Source organism: Arachis hypogaea, chromosome 6 (assembly GCF_003086295.3).
Source record: "Arachis hypogaea cultivar Tifrunner chromosome 6, arahy.Tifrunner.gnm2.J5K5, whole genome shotgun sequence".
In the NCBI taxonomy this organism is placed as follows: domain Eukaryota; kingdom Viridiplantae; phylum Streptophyta; class Magnoliopsida; order Fabales; family Fabaceae; genus Arachis; species Arachis hypogaea.
The window spans coordinates 98,152,157-98,162,014 of NC_092041.1; the positions used below are offsets into that span (position 1 = coordinate 98,152,157).

At 36.1% G+C, this 9,858-nt stretch overlaps 1 long non-coding RNA gene across 1 annotated transcript; it reads left to right on the forward strand.

Annotated features, from left to right (window-relative positions):
- Window positions 1–459: 459 nt before the first annotated feature.
- LOC140173494 (uncharacterized) lies at window positions 460–3,617 on the forward strand. The gene is made up of 4 exons (XR_011862522.1): window positions 460–648; window positions 739–793; window positions 881–1,038; window positions 3,282–3,617. It is a non-coding gene; the product is annotated as an uncharacterized lncRNA (long non-coding RNA).
- The last annotated feature ends 6,241 nt before the right edge of the window (window positions 3,618–9,858 follow it).

Consider the following 9,858-nt stretch of genomic DNA (forward strand, 5'->3'; position numbering starts at 1 on the left):
GCAGAATTATGTTGGATATGGCTTCGGCTTTTTATTTTTATGGAGTGGGGGCAGGGGTTGTTTTAATTTTTTTGGTAATAATAATTTTTTATTTTTTTAAACACAAAATTTAACATAATAAGCAAAAAAATGAATTCAAAATCATATAAACTAGTAATAAATCTAATTTTTTTGTTATATTCGATAGTCGGCACTGTTATCAATAACAAAACAAATCAATTACTGTAAAACCCGGTTAATTAACGGCTAATTAACCCATAAATGAGAATTTATTCTAGAAAGCCTAAAATGTGATTTTTATGGCTAAATATGATAGAGGAGATTGAGACGAGAATTTTGGTACCAATTTTATAGAATTCGGACCAAGATTGGACCGAACGGGCCAAACCGGGCCAATTGGACCCAAAGTGGGCCCTTGGTCCAACATAACTTAACCAAAACCCTAGTTTTCAGCACTCTCTCTCCTCATTTGTTACACACACAAGCTGAAATTAGAGAGAAAGGGAGGAAGAACACTCTCTCAAGTTCTCTCCCTTGGTTGATCTTCAAATCACCATAACTTTTGATCTAGAGCTCCGATTGCCGCTCCGTTTGCGGCCACGCGTTCACCGCGGAGAGCTCTACAAAACCCATACAATTAATCTTGAGGTAAGCCACGTTTTTCTCTTCGAAATTCCAGCCTTGTTTTCGAGTTTTATGAGCAAAAATGTTGAGATTTTGGGTTCTTTGATGTTATAGGACCCAACTCTCTTGAAGGAGAAGGTTAATCTTGTCTCCTTGGACCTTGGGTGTGGTAAGATTCTCAACCCTAGTGTGATTTGTGATTTTATGATGTTTGGATTTTGAGATGTTGTGTATGGGTATGATGGTTATGGCTTAGGTTGTGTGTGTGTGGATATTGGAGCTTGATTGGTGATTTTGAAAAGCTTGGAAAGGGCTTGGTGGTGAAAAATCTGTTCTTGGAGGTGTTGAGGCCTTGAGAGCTTGTGGATAGGTGGTTTGGAAGTGCTCCGGTGGAGCTTGGGAAAATCGGCTAAGGTATGGTTTCGGTTTCCCGTATCTAATATGTAATGTGGTAGAAAATACTTAGGCTAGAGGCCCTAAGATAGGCATTGAAATGTTGATGTTGTTGAATGATTGAGATATATGATGTGGTCATATATGTGATGATGATTAATGATGCCTTGATGGTATGATGTATGAGAAATATGCATGTTGTGATATATGCTTGATGATTGGTTATGGTTGAATTGTAGGTTGGACCATGTTGATGGTGAGTATGATATTGATTGTGTACAATGATGATTTATTAGAATTTTGGTGTTGTTGAGAATTGGCATGAGTAAGAGTATATGATATGTCAATATATTTGAGTTGAGCCACTTGGGTAAAGTGGGTTAGCATGATGAGATAGTGATTTTGTATATTGTGGTAAAGTGTCAATGTGTGAGTTGAGGAGGCTTGATGTTGAAATTGATGTATTTTGATTGATTTCAAAGGAAAGGGATGAAAATGGCATGTTTTGATTGATTTTGAAAAGAGTTGAAAATGGCTTGTTTTGAAAATGGCACTTTGTGGTTTTTATGAAAAATATGGTTTTGGGGCATACTTTGGTGGGACATAACTTGGACTACGGATCTCTGTTTTGTGCCAAATCTATTTAGAAATGAAATTGGATCCGGGATGTCCATGCCGTTCGAAGAACGGGTGAAAAACGATTTAAAATGAGAAAGTTATGTCCGTTGGAAGATTGGGGTTTAAATTGGTGAATTCTGCAGCTTTTAACTTAGAAAATTTTTAGCAGAATGACCCCTTGCGCGTGGGCGCACTTGGCGCGTGCGCGCCATTCTTCCCGAAAATGCCATCCACGCGTGAGCGTGATGTGCGCGGGCGCGCCGATGGTGCTGCACCCAATGCCCAGCCATTTTCCAGAGAGTCATGCCAGAATTGTGCCAGTGTTGTGCCTGGGGCACGAGAACACCCACGCGTACGCGTGGTTGACGCGTACGCGTCGATTGGCAAATTTTTAATCCACGTGTTAGCGTGCATGACGCTTGCGCGTCGATGAAGTTTTTGAGGCCATCCACGCGTGCGCGTGGAGTGCGCGTACGCGCGGACCTGTTTTCATCTCAAAGTTGATTTTTGAGTTATAAAAGTCAAATCTCATACTTCTAAGTCTCCGATCTCACCACTTATATCTTAAATCATTATGATTTGTCTAGCTATGAGAAGAAAGGCTAGTGAATGTGGTAACTTGCGAGTGAAGCAAGGGAAAATGAATGATCATTGAGGATCAAGCATGATTATGTGAGATGCGGAGGATGGTGGTGGAAGTGCTGGTTATGCCATTGGCCGAAGGGTCGTAATTGTTTATATATTGGCTGGTTCTGGATTGAACCGTGAGCCGGAATAGCTGTGTATGCTATGAATATTGGCTGGTTCTGGATTGAACCGTGAGCCGAAATAGCTGTGTATGCTATGAATATTGGCTGGTTATGGATTTAACCGTGAGCCGGAATGGCTGATATGGATGTTGATCCATGGATGAGAATTCATGCATGTTTATGCTGAATTATTGATAATTGTGATTTGCACTTCCACTATCGGAGATACGAGTTTCCCTGGGTAGTAGCAGTGGCTAGCCACCACGTGCTCCAGGTTGAGACTTGATACTCTTTTGACCCTATGTCATAAGTGTGGCCGGGCACTGTGAAAGACCCGGATGAGCTCGCCCCCGTAAATATTCACCAGTGAGGGTGATGGATATAGATCATGATTATGATCAAGTTTATGACGAGTATAACTCGAGTTGGGGATGCATGACAGAGGGACAGTCCAATGGTTAGCTACCAGGACTTGTCGGGTTGGCTCTATAACCGACAGATGATATCATCAGCCACTAGGGACAGGCATTCATCATATGCATATTATGTGAATTGTTTGAGATTGCCTATTTGACTGCATATTACTTGCTAATTGTCTAAATGCCTTACTTGTTCCTAATTGTATATTTCTTGCTTGATATAACTGTGTTTGCTACTTTATACTCCTACTGGTGGTTGGGAGGTCTGAAGGAATTGGAAAGGGAAGTGTTAGTTAGACTGAAGAATCCTTAGTCAGATGCCCTTTATGGTTTAGCTTGTTTATAAGCTTTGATATTATCTGGAGGAAGTTCTAGGATTGCCTTTGGCTTTCCTCCATTATTATGTATTATATATGTGGAAGCTGTTACCATGCTGGGGACCTCTGGTTCTCACCCATGCGGAATTTGTGGTTTTCAGATACCGGACGTGAGGTTTCCCGCTGAGGCATGCTGGAGACTTCTAGATTTGCGAAGATCCTTTGTTCTCGGGGCTATGTTTTGGTTTATATGTTTTGCTTAGATACTTTTATCTCCATTAAATAATACAAACTGTGATGACTCCTCTTATGGGAGATTTTGGAGAATAGGTTTTATGTATTTGTGTCCCTTTGGGTTTCCTTGGGGTTTTCCTTATTTTTTTATCATATGTATATATTGTTATGCTCGGACCGGTTATCTTCGCAGCCGGATCTTGAGTCTTGATATTCCTGTTTTTGACACTCCTTTGTATATATACATAATCACGCGTTGGTTATCCTTGTTCGTTACGTTATCGATCGGAGTGTTACGTTTTCGAGTTGCGGTTTTTGTTTACCCCTTTTTCTACAAAGGCTCCTAGTTATAATCAATCATTCATACTACTATACGTACTAAATTTTTATTTTAGAGGCCGTAATACCTTGCCATCTCTAAATTATGACTTAAGCATAAGACTCTGTATGATAGGGTGTTACAATTACACTCTATTTTCTATCATTTTTAAAAGACGATGCAATAATATTCTTAATTTTGTCGGTCTTATTTTAAAAAATTCTTCGATAATTTGCGGCTATTACCATATTATTTATTTCTCTGTACTTTTATAAAAATAAATTTCTATGATAATATATTTTTTTTTTTGGAGAATATGTGGAATTTTAATTGAATTTTTTTCATAATTGCCATTTCTTTCATAATTTTACTATTTTATCATTAATTTTTTTTATAAAATGTAACATTTTACGTACTACGTGGAAAAATACCTCTTGGGTAACAATATATAATGAATAAATAAATCAGTTTAATTGATGTATGTAAGATTGTTTGTAAAAGTGTTTGTTTTTTATAAGTTTATTTTTTAACGAAGGTAACTATTAATTTAGTATCCAAAAAATTTAAACATTAATAAAAAAATCTCTAAAAAATGCAAAAATAAATTAATCTTCGAAAAATTTAAAATTTTGACAAAAATGTCTAAATATTAATTGATCATGTTTCTATAAATAAAAAATACTTACGTAATAAACAGAATTGATGGCTTAGTATCAAACTATCACCTCTCACTTCTATATTATTCTCTGCTTTACCACTATCTCCTCCCACCAGACTCACCATCACCATTAATCTTTCCCTTATTTTATTTAGTATTTTTCTAATCTCTTTTTATCTTTTTCTCCTTCTTTCTCTTTTCTTATGTATTTCTCTTTCTTACTATCACTAACTCCATCCTAAAAAAAAAATATTTAAAAAAAAGAAACAAACTCATCATTCTATCTGATTCATTTAGCATTAAACAAAATTTTTAAAAAAAAATAAAAAATATATAACATTAAAAAATACCAATAAAAAAATCAGAAAAAGAAAACCAAAAGTAAAGAAAGAAAAGAAGACAAAAAAAAAGAGAAAAAGAAAACAATGATAAAGAAAATTTGTGTTGTCACTACTGCTAATGGGTTCCATCCTTTACCCTAAATTCGTGTCTCAGAGTCACCAGGCCATGACTTCTCTCTTTAGCACAGTATAAAATAGACTCAGTAACATAAGCACACACAATATAACGCAAAGTGAAAATAAAAATAAGAGTAAGAGAGTTTGTGAGGAGATTGAAAAAAAAAAGAAAAGTAATAAAATAGAGAGAGATTATGAGAAGGAGAACCACTATGGCTACGTCGTAGAGGAATAACATAAGACTAGTAGCATCGAGGAACAAAAGGACGACGATAATAGAAAAACCTGCAGTGCAGATCTGGAAAATAAAAAAGGGTGACAGAGAAAATAAAGAAAGGAAATGAAGACAGGATATCTGATTTTGGGGTTTTCTTTTTTATTATTTTAAAATAATTAAAAATATTATATAGTTATTATTCTAATATAATTAATAATATTATGTAATTATGAAGTTAGCTAAGTCGTCAACTCTATTAGCTATGTAAGCATTTTTTGTTAATGAAAATGTCAGTAATTAACGTTTAGATTTTTGTCAAATTTTTAAATTTTTTTAGGGTTAATTTATTTTTTAGAATTTTTTTTGTCAGTAGTTAAATCTTTTAAATATCAAATTATTAGATAAGGTAATTTGAAAAAATAATAACAGATGAAGTTGCTTAACATTTGGAGTCTAGCAGTTAATTTTCTTATCCAAAATAATAAATTCAAAGGCAATAATAAAAAATAAAATTTTTAAATTGTATTTGTTTAATTTTTTCAAATTATTTGCTAAACAAGTTAATGTTTAGATACGTAATAATGTATTATACCCTTTATTCTCCCTAAGTTTATTGGGTATTTGTAAATTCAAAATTATAATAATGATATCAAATCCAAGACAAAATATTCCATTATTAAATATCAACTTTTGGAAGTTATAGGAACTAACTAGACACCGGTAATAAAAAATACAACTTTGTTATCAATGTATCACATTTTTCTAAAAGATATGTCAAAATGTTATTTTTTTTTAATTAGTTATTCAGACATCATTCTTTTATTACATTGATAACTTGTTTCTTTTTTTATTTTTAATTATGATTATTTATAATAACTATTTCCACAATTTAAAAAGGCCTAAAACGGGTGAAATTCAATCAATATTTTATAAGTATTATTTAAGTCTACACGACTTCATGAAGGTCGAGCACCGCGACATGGACTAAGTCCTACTTATTCGAATAAGTAATTAATTTATGTTATCTCTCATTCATTTAAAAGGGAGATCTCAACAACTTCCCTACTAAAAGGGAGTAACCAACCCATCATCAAAGGTAAGACTACTCAAAAGGTAATTATTGATTCCACTTCTACATTTATAAATACCCCGACATTCTCAAGTATTCTTCAAACTCCAATATACTAAAAATCTGCCTAAAACTCTTGCTAACTTAAACATCAAAGTCCCTTGCAGGTACCACCCCCTATCTCCTCACAAGGAACTCGGACAACTTCATTCTTGCAGGAGAAGACGTTGGATCTTTCACCTAAAGGTGTCTGGATCTCATGTTCAGGCCAAAATCATCGTGGTTCTAGGTAAGCCTCAGGACATTAGTGTCATTGTGGGAACCTAGTAATCAACATTGTACGATGACGAACGACATTCTATAAGATAGACACACGGCTTCTGATTCTGAATCCCGAGAAGAAGAGTAGTATAACGATGAACAAGAGTTAGTTATACCTCCCTGAGTTGATAAAGGAAAAGGTATTGCTAAAGACGCACATCAATCAAACTCGGAAGGATACAAGATAAGCTCAGAAATTCATCGACCTAAAGGATCAGGGCCAAGAGATCCTATAAAAATTATGGGACTTGTCCATAGACATCAAGGTCGAATGGAACAACTCGAGCAGGAGCTAGAGCGACAACGTCATTTCGAACAAGTCCTGAAAAGGGAGATATGACGACGAAGGAAATTAGAAAAAAACTTTCAAATTTAGAATTTGACCACAGGGGTAGGAGACTCCACATTGATCCGGAAGAAACACCTTTAGGAGGTAAAGATTCATTTATAGAGGAAATCATGCGGACTAGAATTTTTAAAAACTTTAAAATCCCGGACATGGACCTCTACGATGGAACGACTGACCCAAGACATTATTTAAGTCATTTCAAAAGTGAATGTAATTGGCCGATGCGTCAGATGCAACTCGTTGTAAAGCTTTTCAGATAACATTAACCAAGGCTACAATGAAGTGGATCGACAGTCTAACACCAATTTCGGCAACCTTCTTTGATGACCTTGCAAGAGATTTTCTCACCCAATTTTTCATCTAAAAGGATAAGGTCGAACATGCGCCAAGCCTCTTGGGAGTAAAATAAGAAGTCAGAGAATCAATACGAGCTTATATGAAAAAAGTTAACAAGATGTGCTTGGAGATTCAAAATCTATCTACCAAAAAAGTTATCATAGGACTAGTTAACGGCCTCAGAGAAGATCTCTTCTCCCAGGTTTATATCAAAGAGGCACCATACCTCTTTGTACAAGGTGCAAGAGCGAGTTGAGAAATACATCAACATGAAAAAAATCTGTCCAATTAAGAGAGTATACCCCAAGACAACACAATCAATATTAGGCTCGTGACAAAGAAAAAGAACTAAAGAAAAAATAAAAGTACAGCTCGAACAAACCTCAAAGGTATCATAACTATACCCTCCTATTGTGAATTTTTCTTGTCGATGTCTACAGAGAGATCTGCCACACATAAAAGATTCTACCTCCCAGACTAATTAAAAACAAAAAAGTGGAAGTCGGTCAAAATGTTGCGAATACCACAAAATCTACAACAATTCCACCAATAATTGCTATTATTTAAAGAATGTGATAAAAAAAAACTGGCTAGAGAAAATTAGTTGGATAGATATCTAGCAGAAAGATCGAACGACCAAGGTAAAAGGAAAAAAGATGAAGAAGACAAGAATCGGCGAGATCGGTCAGAACAAATTCCTAGGAGACATATCCATATGATTGCTGGAAGATTTGCAAGAAAAGGAGTAACAAAATCCTCTTGCAAAAGACATTTGAGAGAAGTCTATCAGGTCGATGAGGAAGCTGAAATGCCCGATCTACCTGTCATCACCTTCACAAAGGAGGATGCCCAAGGGGTAGCAGCAGGACACGACGACCCTGTCATGATCACGATGGTACTTACCAATGCAACCTTCCACAGAACCTTAGTAGATCAAGGAAGTTCGATCGACATCCTGTTTACACCAGCTTTTTACAAGCTGGGTTTAGAAGAAAAAGAGTTAAGGGCACACCTAGACAATCTCTTTGGTTTAGGAGACATGCATATCCAATCTACGGGCTTCATCTCTCTATACATCACCTTTAGTAAAGGTACACAATCAAGAACCTTGAGCATAGACTACATAGTGATTGATGTGATATCGGCTTACAACACCCTGATAGGTTGGACAACGCTAAATCAACTTGTTGTAGTAGTCTCCACCCCTTACCTTTGCATGAAATTTTCTACTTCTGAAGGAATAGCCACTGTGAGAGGAGACCAGAAACTCTCAAAGAAGGTGTTACAATAAAAGCCTAATCCTATGAGAGTATATAAAATGAAAAGAGGTCAATACCATAGAACTCAAAGGTGTCTGAGTTCGGGAGAAACTGAGACCTCAACCTGAAGGAAAGGTTGAGGAGGTCCAGATTGGGGATGAGGTCGAAAAGATAACAACATAGGGGCTAATCTAAAGAAGCAGCTAAAAGAAGAACTCGTTAAGCTCCTACGAAACAATTCTCAGCTCTTTGCCTGGAAAGCCTCTAACATGCCTAGAATCCATCTTGACCTCATGAGCCATAAACTTGTTATTTACCTAGGCTCATGACCTGTCCAGTAAAAACAACGAAAGCTTAGTCCTGAAATAGCAAAAATTGTAGAAGAGCAAGTCTGAGCGTTGTTAGAAGCTAAGTTCATACGAAAGGTAAAATACCTATTATGGCTTGCTAATGTGGTACTTGTGAAGAAACAGAATAGAAAATAGAGGATGTGTATTGACTATATTGATCTCAAGAAAGCCTGTTCCAAGAACCTTTACCCTCTTTCCAGCATTGATACCTTGGTGGATTCAGCTTTAGCTTTAGGAGAAGACATATTTCGTCACTCCTAGGACAAACTTTTGCTATGTAGTAATGCCCTTTGGATTAAAAAATGCTGGAGTCTCGTATCAACGATTAATGAACAAGGTATTTTCATCTCACCTCGAGAAATTGATGGAGGTCTACATGGACGATATACTTGTAAATACTAAAGAAGAAATCAGTCTGCTGCCCAACCTTATAGAAGAGTTTAACATGATAGGTAGCACAGGATGAGATTAAATCCAGCAAAATGCATATTTACAATGGAAGCCGAGAAGTTTCTGGGATTCATACTCACCCAAATAGGCATTGAAGCCAACCTTGACAAATACAGGACAATCCTAGAGATGAAAATCTCGATCTATCTAAAGGAAGTTCAGCAGCTAAACGGCAGTCTCGCAGCCTTATCTAGATTCTTAGCAGGGTTGCCTTTGAAATTTCTACCATTGTTTTCAATCCTCAAGAAAGGATATTAATTCTAGTAGACTCAAGAATATGAACAAACTTTTTAATACTTCAAAAATTTCTTGAGCCAACCATCTATCCTTACCTGACCTAAAGAAGGAGAAGAGCTTGTATTGTACCTAGCTGTAGCGAAAAAGGCCATAGCCTTTGCCCTCGTCCGAGAAGATAAGAATGGACAACAACCTATCTACTTTATGGGGATGGCATTGCAGGGGGAAGAATTTAACTATCAAAAAATAGAAAATTTTGCCTATGTCTCGTTGTAACTTTCAGAAGACTCCAACCTTACTTCCAAGCACATACCATTAGAGTCCGAACTAACCAACCCATGAAGTATATCCTTTAAAAAACAGATATTGCAAGGTGGATATTACAATGGGTTCTGAAATTATTCGAGTTCGATCTAAAGTATGAAGCTCGTACAGTCATCAAATCGCAATATCTGGCCGACTTTTTAGCTGAATACATGGA